Source organism: Vollenhovia emeryi, unplaced genomic scaffold (assembly GCF_000949405.1).
Source record: "Vollenhovia emeryi isolate VEMERY1.0 unplaced genomic scaffold, V.emery_V1.0 DF939162.1, whole genome shotgun sequence".
Classification (NCBI taxonomy): Eukaryota; Metazoa; Arthropoda; class Insecta; order Hymenoptera; family Formicidae; genus Vollenhovia; species Vollenhovia emeryi.
In genome coordinates, this window is record NW_011967204.1 from 775,702 (window position 1) to 783,570 (window position 7,869).

Sequence of the window (7,869 nt, forward strand, 5' to 3'; positions counted from 1 at the left end):
TTACTAGGGCATTTTTGGGGCATTACGTCTTGCTGAGGCATTATAAAGATAAAATAAGATACAATAAGATAAAATAAGATAAAACAAGATAAGTAAGATAAAAGAAGATAATAAGATAAAGTAATGCCCACTGGGCATCGGTGTACAAGATTTTGGTCAGCGGTTTCCCCCTCGCAACATTCCCTTTCTCGGAGGGACGTGAAATAAGATACGGTAGATAAATAAAACTGGCGAAGAAAGCAAAAGTGTTGTAGGGTTAAGAATTAAAAGCTCACTTTATAACGACTAATTCACCGCCTGGGGAAATAGGCCGCGGTTAATTTTACTTGCAGATTCTTAGCCTCGTGCCTTAGAGTGCGAAGCGCGACAACATAAATCCATTTTCCGCACTAACAGGAACATTGCAAAATCACTCATCCTTCTGCCTGTCTGTCCTACATATGCGTAGTGTTGTTAAAATCTGAATTCTCTGCGGAGTATGTTGTCTCTTTAGCGGTATGCTCTCTCGTCGGACACGTGAAGCCGTTACCACTTATCACAATTAGAGTTAAATGTTTGTTTATCGCATTTCATGCGCTGGCATAGAGAGATTTATAAAAAGAACATACTTAAATCAATACTTCTAACGTTAAATGTGTTGCATGAAAAATATATGCATTTAGCTTTTAAACTAGCGAAGAGAAAAAACTAGTTCTCTGCTAGAAGCATCCGACAACTTAAGAGCACTTTATATGTATGTTAATAAATATATAAAAGCAATTGTATAAAATACGCTGTTAAAACTTTTTAATAAAATATTAGAGAGAGATAATCATTGGGGATGGTATATTATTCATCATAATACAATAAAACGATGAAGAAAAGTGTCTGGAAAATTTGAAGAAAATACAGAAGTAAAAAACTTAATCTCATACAATAAGTATAATGTCTCCGCGTTAGTGCTTGTAGCTAAAGCAAGTGTGGCGTTATTTTGTCGAGATTAAGAGTACGAAACTGTCGTGTTGAGGCGAATTGCCCTAGGAAGGATATACCGGAAAGTGACCTGTGTAGCACGAATCTCGGTGGATACAGAAATCGAGGGAGTGATTTCGCCGAGTCGGAACGCGCTTCCTTTTTCCGGCGGAAAAGCGGTAGGTTAGCGAAGCGCGAAACCAGGAAAAACATCCGCGGCTAAAATATCGCGGCGAGACGGGCCGCGATAAATTATCGCAGCGCCGACGATTAATTCTTGCCGGACCGGCGATTAATCGCGTCCTACGACACAGAGATGCGATATTTTATTGCCCTTTACCAAACGCTTCTTTTCCCCCCGACCGCGAAACTTGAGAGGCGCGAGGCATGCACAGCCTCCTCTGCCGTGTTCCGCGTGACGTACAAAAGGTGCATTATACGATGCATTATACGGTCAGGCCTGACGATTAACGCACTTAAGGAGCCCGTTGGAGTTGACAATCATTTATATCAAATAATCAGAGAAGAGCAAACAGAATTACTCTTTCCTTTGCAACATTCTAACATTTATACAATACAGTTTAATAAGTGAATTTGATTTTTTAATACAAATATCGCAAGTAATAATAGCGCCTTAAACGAGCTGATCTCTCATGTTAGTGCCCCTTGATGCGTAAACACCGTTTTTCAACACTGCACCCAGAAAAAAAGATTTATTTAAGTTAAACAAATGAGATACGTTGAAATCATGTGCCTTTGAATCTACTAAATTTTTATTTACTTGTACTAAAACATTTGCTGGACTTGAAGAAATAGATATGAAGTCTCTTAGAAATTCCAGTTCCAATAAAATTTTAAAGTAAAGACATAATTTCTTTGAAATTAAATAAAAGTCTAGTAAGATCAAAATTCAAACAAATTTGTTTGATTTCAAACAAACTTAACTTTCGAGGTGTGCAAACTGCGCGTCGATAACTTTTTAAGCTCCAGCTAGACCGTATAAAGGCGTTCTTATTATTTCCGTTAATACATTTTAACTAGCATATCACTAATACAATTTTTAAGAAAAAAATTAGCTAACAGAAAAGCGAGAGAAAACATGTCTTCGTTTGGAAAACCCAGTAAAGATTTATTAAAATTAAAAGTTAAAGAAATAAGATACGCTGAAATCATGTTTGTATAAACCTACTAAATTTTTATCTACTTGCACTAAAACATTTGCTAGATTTGAAGAAGTAGACATAAATTCCCTTAGAGATTTCAGGCTCAATAAAATTTTAAGGTAAAGAAATCATTTCTTTGAAATTAAATAAAAATCTAGTAAGGTCAAGATTCTAATTTGTGTAATTTCAAGGAAACTCTTTTCTGGGCGAATAACCTATGGTCTCTTTGATTAACCGAAAAGTTATAAATGAGACCATCAGCTACTATAGTTGCAGCGTGCCGGACGCCGGATCGAGATCGTTCCTCGATTATATATTCCTTTTTGTGCGTTTCGAAGACACTCGCCTTTCGCAAGCACCGTAAGGGTTGCCTCGTGTGCGAGTCGGCAGATAGGATAATCCACCACCCGGGTGTGTTGCATGTGCGCATACAAAGGCGTATGTATCCACATCAGCGAACAAACCAGCCAGCTCGTTCGCGGCGGGAGTCCCGTGCGAAGTCGGGCTCTATTTGCATTCTAGGGTCGGCTTCGCCACCCCGTACACGCACGCACGCACGCACGCACGCCCGCACGCACGCACGCGCGCACGCATACGCGCACGCCGCGGCGAACAATTATTTGCATTCCCGGTGCTAATACGACGGCGCGGAAGGGGCGTCGCGGCGCATTCTCGCTGCGGCCGTCCTCGCGGCGACGGCAATAATTACGGAAAATCAGCGACGGCGGTACGTCCTTGCGCGAGACCGCGCCTAAAGCTGCATCCGCGTGTGTGCAACGAATCCAATTTAAACACGCAAACGCACGCGAGCGAGATGCAAATCGCGACGCAAGTTAAAATCATTTGTTCTTCTACACGTAAAAAAAGTGTCATAATCATCAAATGATATATTGATATATTAATAATACACAGCGTGCGTTGGCGTTTCAAAAAGATCTGGGTATATTCACACCGAATACGTAAAGGCTTCCTAATAATGAGACAAAAATATTCTTTACATATTTAGTTACAACCCTGTGTAACAAATCTTGCGGTAAAATGTAAAACAATATTAAAACTAAATCAACGCAGTTCCTATTTCCCTCTCTCGAATTAAATAAAATTGACAGTGTATTGAGATTAAGGTACCATAATGAGCTTACATCCGAGGGGGAAACCGCACTGCAAAAACAAATGTGTTAAAACAACATGTTAAGCACGTCTCCACTTATAACACGCAAAACTGGCATGTTAAATTAACACATCTATACTCGTATGTGTTAAAAAAACACACTTCCATGTGTATAAATGTGTTTTTTTAACACATAAAAGTATAGATGTGTTAATTTAACATGCCAGTTTTGCGTGTTATAAGTGGAGACATGCTTAACATGCTTTAAAGCATGTTGTTTTAACACATTTGTTTTTGCAGTGCGGTGACCAAAATCATGTACACCAATGCCCATTAATGTCCAGTGGGCCTTATTTTATCTTATTATCTTACTTTATCTCATTTTATCTTTATAATGCCCAAAAAACTGCCCACAAATGCCCAGTAATGCCTAGTAAATGTGTACACCACAATGCTCTCAGCGGTTTCCCCCTCGCTTACACCCTTGCGTTTTATAGAATGAATCTAACGCAAAATCATTTTATAGATTTAAGAATTTTCCATTTGAGATTAAAACATTTCCTCTCTCGATAATAAATATGCGATTGTCACTGTATCCTACTTTACGACAGATCGAAGTGCGGTAGCATTGGATCCAGAAATCTTTTCTGTGCGTGCGAAGTTGTGCAGTTTAAAAGTATGGAAATCACGGGAGATAAATAAACCTGTTAATATTCATCGGGTGTCCTTTGTGCCTTATGCAGGAGCGAAATATAAAAAAAATCGAAACAGCGGAAAATTAAAAGGGCCCGCGATTTGATATACGAGCGCGCGGTAATACGAACAAATATTCGTTAATAGTAGTTCGAGCGGAGCTCTTTATGCGCGCGTGCAGCAATTTGCATGTCTAGCGAGGGGCGGCAACTATGTACCGTTTCTCACTAATTTTAATTCCGGCGGTAAAAAGATGTTAATGCGCGACGTTAATATTCAACCTTAAATATTCGCGCGAGACTTGGAGTTTGCTGGATTTACTCTTTATATTTTCCATGCAAAGGACGAGACTTAAAAAATTCATAGTATGCAAAATCCCACGTCGGCCTTTAATATCTCAGGCACAAAGCCGCTGTGTCAATGCTTTTGACACACTTGATATTCATATGTTATCTGGCGAAAAACCTCGAGTGCGATGAATTATTCCCGACACGACGGGACACGGGAGGAGGGGCGCGGCACGAGATTTCTCCCACGGCCCGCCCTTCGTTCATTTAATTTCAGATGAAAGAGAATAAACAGCTTAAGCGCACGGGTGAAGCCGATCGCTCGTCGATTGGCTGAAAATGAGATAATCGACGGGCGGCGGCAGCTGCAGCGACGCGATTGAGTGATTTTAATGTCGGCCAAATCGGCGCATAACTAATATCAGGATCAAAGGACGCGCGCTGCTCGGCGCTCGCCTTGCGACCGGTTTACACGAGATGAATATACATGTGTACGGAATGCGGTACGTCTACACATAGATACACCTAGACGACTAACGTCAATAGAGCTAATTATCGATTCCCCGGTGCCGCTTTGATTCAAGGCATATATCTATATTCGCTAAGCAAAGTCAATATGTACGGAGATAACTTCGGAATGCGAATTTCGCGTTTCGTTTCTCCGCTCCGTGTTTTTTTTTTCACGTTCGAAACGTATTTCCTGTTGACTGATACCGTTGAGCAATAAAAAAGCGCACCAACGGCTGTTATTACAAACGCGCAATCATTCTCGAAAACGTAAACATATTTTGCACGCACACGCTGTTCCGTCATTCTGATAAAATGTTTTCCAACGAAAAACTTGGAAACTTTTGTGTCCGTTGTAATCTGATAAAAAGACGTATACACGTATCGGTATGTACATTTGGTCCTTTACAGTCGCTTTTGAATCCTAGAAATAGCTCGTTACTGATTCCGCGGATATCTTGCCGAGGTTGCAATCTATCGGAAGAAATTTCCTTCAATTTTTTAGCATCTCGCTCTCCAAAAGTGAATCAGTGGATTATCACTGAAATCAATGAATAGTCACTGATTTGCAGTTATAAGTATACTACACACACACTGAAAATCGAAGTGGCATACTTATAACAGCAAATCAGTGACTATTCACCGTTTTCATTGATAATCCACTAATTGACTTTTAGAGAGCGTGTTAAAGCAACGCCTGTCGGCGCCTTAGTTAATTGTTTAAAGATAAAGAAAACAGTTGTGCTCGACGAATTTTTACATCTTATCTTCTGACTTTCAGAAACTGAACAATAGTGTATCAACAACTATTGAGCGCACGTTGTCCATTAACATTAGCGTTAACTAATGTTCTTTATCGCAGAATCTAAGAGCAATCACCGTTCGATCTAAAATCGTGAGAGGCAACCTTTAATGTGCCGAAGATGAGACAAATTGGAGTCTAGACGTCCACTAATGTTACCGTCAATTGTTTTCGAATTGTAATCGCGACTGAATATGTGACTCATGCAACAATAACCGCGTTGTACTCTAACAGCCCGCTAGTTAATTTTGTATTAACATAAGGAAGTGCAGCGCTCGACCACGTGCAGGTAAATGCAAATCGACGCCACGACGGTTTCCGACAAATCTCGCAGTCGCGTGATAAAAGCGATGACCGGGGCGCTAATCTCGACCGACGGCGAAATCGAATGAGAGACCCGCAATTTTCGAAAATATGAAAATGTCGACGGGCGGGCAATGAAATCGCGGGCGCGCGCGCCATATTTCGCCGTTCGGCAATCCGATTAAGGAGGACAATCCGTTCTCTCTACCGCCGCAGCAATTTTTCGCGTCGTCGCCGAGTTCCCGCCGAAATCTCATTTTCTGAAAAAAAAACCCCTCCTCCCGCTCCTCGTCGATTTACCCGTCGTGTCGATCTGCGAGCGACGAGACGGACGGCGCGATTTCGAAAATGTCGAGAGCACGGCACGATCGCCGCATTTTCTCTCGTTCGATCCTCCCGTCGACGTCGTCGTCTATTCCACCTTGGTTTCCTTTCGATCCTTCGCCTCTCTTCCATCTTGGTTTTCCGCCAATAATTTCGACTTTCGTGCACGGCACCGCGCCTCGCTGTCGTCACCTGACGATATTTCTCAGGGAGTACGTGACACGAAGGTCTTTTGGTAACATAAATCGACGCCTTCGCCGATATGTGAGGCAAATATTTCCATCTCGCGGTTACTATATTCATTTTATTTGAATATGCTGATTTAACGCAGATAAATTGCAATTTCAACTTGCCACGATGGATTTTTCAATGCTAAGGCGACTCGACTAAATTCATAAAATACTTATTGCAATGATTAAATGTGATTATGAAAGAAGAGAATGATGAGATTTTTATATCGCAACAAAGTTTGAATATGCATAATTCTTTTTAAAAGCAAACTGAATTTAGAATATTAAAAATCCAGTTACGAAACGAAGCTCTTTCCATTTACCCCAGGAGTAATATTAAATTCGTAGCGGCTCACGTTGCACGGTAACATTTCAACGAGCGCCCCGTTACAGCTTTTGAGAAGATAATGCCAAAAGTTTTCGCGCAGGAATAGATAATTCGTTTTACGGTTTGCGAGCGCTGCAAGCGAACAGCTGAGCCCGCGTGAGATCGAAAGAAAAGGCACGCTACACCCGTAAACGTTTGTGTCATTTACGGAGGGGCGTGCCCGCGGCTCACAATTATTCATGTGCCATCAACGCTACAAAGGAACGCATCGCACGGTGCGCCAGCGCAAATTTCCCCAATTAACCCTACACGCCGCGTGTCTCGCATAATTCGCAATAACATGTATATCGCGGTCGGCTCGCGCGACGCGGCCGCGATACGTTAAGTTTCCGGAGCGGCGTAACAAACGGCAGTCGGACAATAAGGGCCGTGTAATCCGCGGGAAAGTACGCGCGGCGCTAAATTATCGTAACATTCGCCGTGGTAATGGTATCGGCGAAACGATCTTAACGACGTTGCGTGTCGCAACGGTAACAATGTGCAATGCGCGATTGCCGCGCGCATTTTTGCATCGCGACGCGCTCCCTCCGCACGCGTTCCGCGACGAGAGATCTCTCTTTCGGAGGCGATACTAGAGCTTGCTCTACAATGGGCGGAAAACGCAAGACCGAGGGGGAAACCGCTGACCAAAATCTTGTACACCAATGCCCACTAATGCCCAGTCGATATTATTTTATCTTGTTATCGTATTTTATCTTTATAATGCCCTAGCAAGGTCTAATGCCCAAACTAATGCCCCAAAAATGCCTAGTAATGCCGCAAATTTGTACACTAGAATGCCCTCAGCGGTTTACCCCTCGCGCAAGACACTAAGCCACAACGCAAGAAATCGACCGATTACAATCAAATATGAGAAGAACGACCGACTGTCATTGGCCGATTTCTTGCGTTGCGGCTTAGCGTCTTGCGTTTTGCGTTCATTGTAGAATAAGCTTTAGGCTGGTTCTACAATATACGCGCGGCAGGTCGCAAGCCGCAAGAAATCGGCCAATGGCGGTCGATTATTCTTCTCTTATTTGTCTGTGATTGGTCGATTTCTTGCGACTTGCCGCGTCTATTGTAGAACCAGCCTAAGCGGGTGATTAAAGGCCTGTGTCCACGGTGCTTGGT

General features: G+C 42.3%; 1 protein-coding gene across 1 annotated transcript in view; it reads right to left on the bottom strand.

Moving 5' to 3' along the window:
• Positions 1-7,869, bottom strand: part of LOC105564572 (plexin-A4) — a 206,653-nt gene that overhangs the window by 89,206 nt on the left and 109,578 nt on the right. The gene's annotated exons all lie outside the window — the stretch shown is intronic.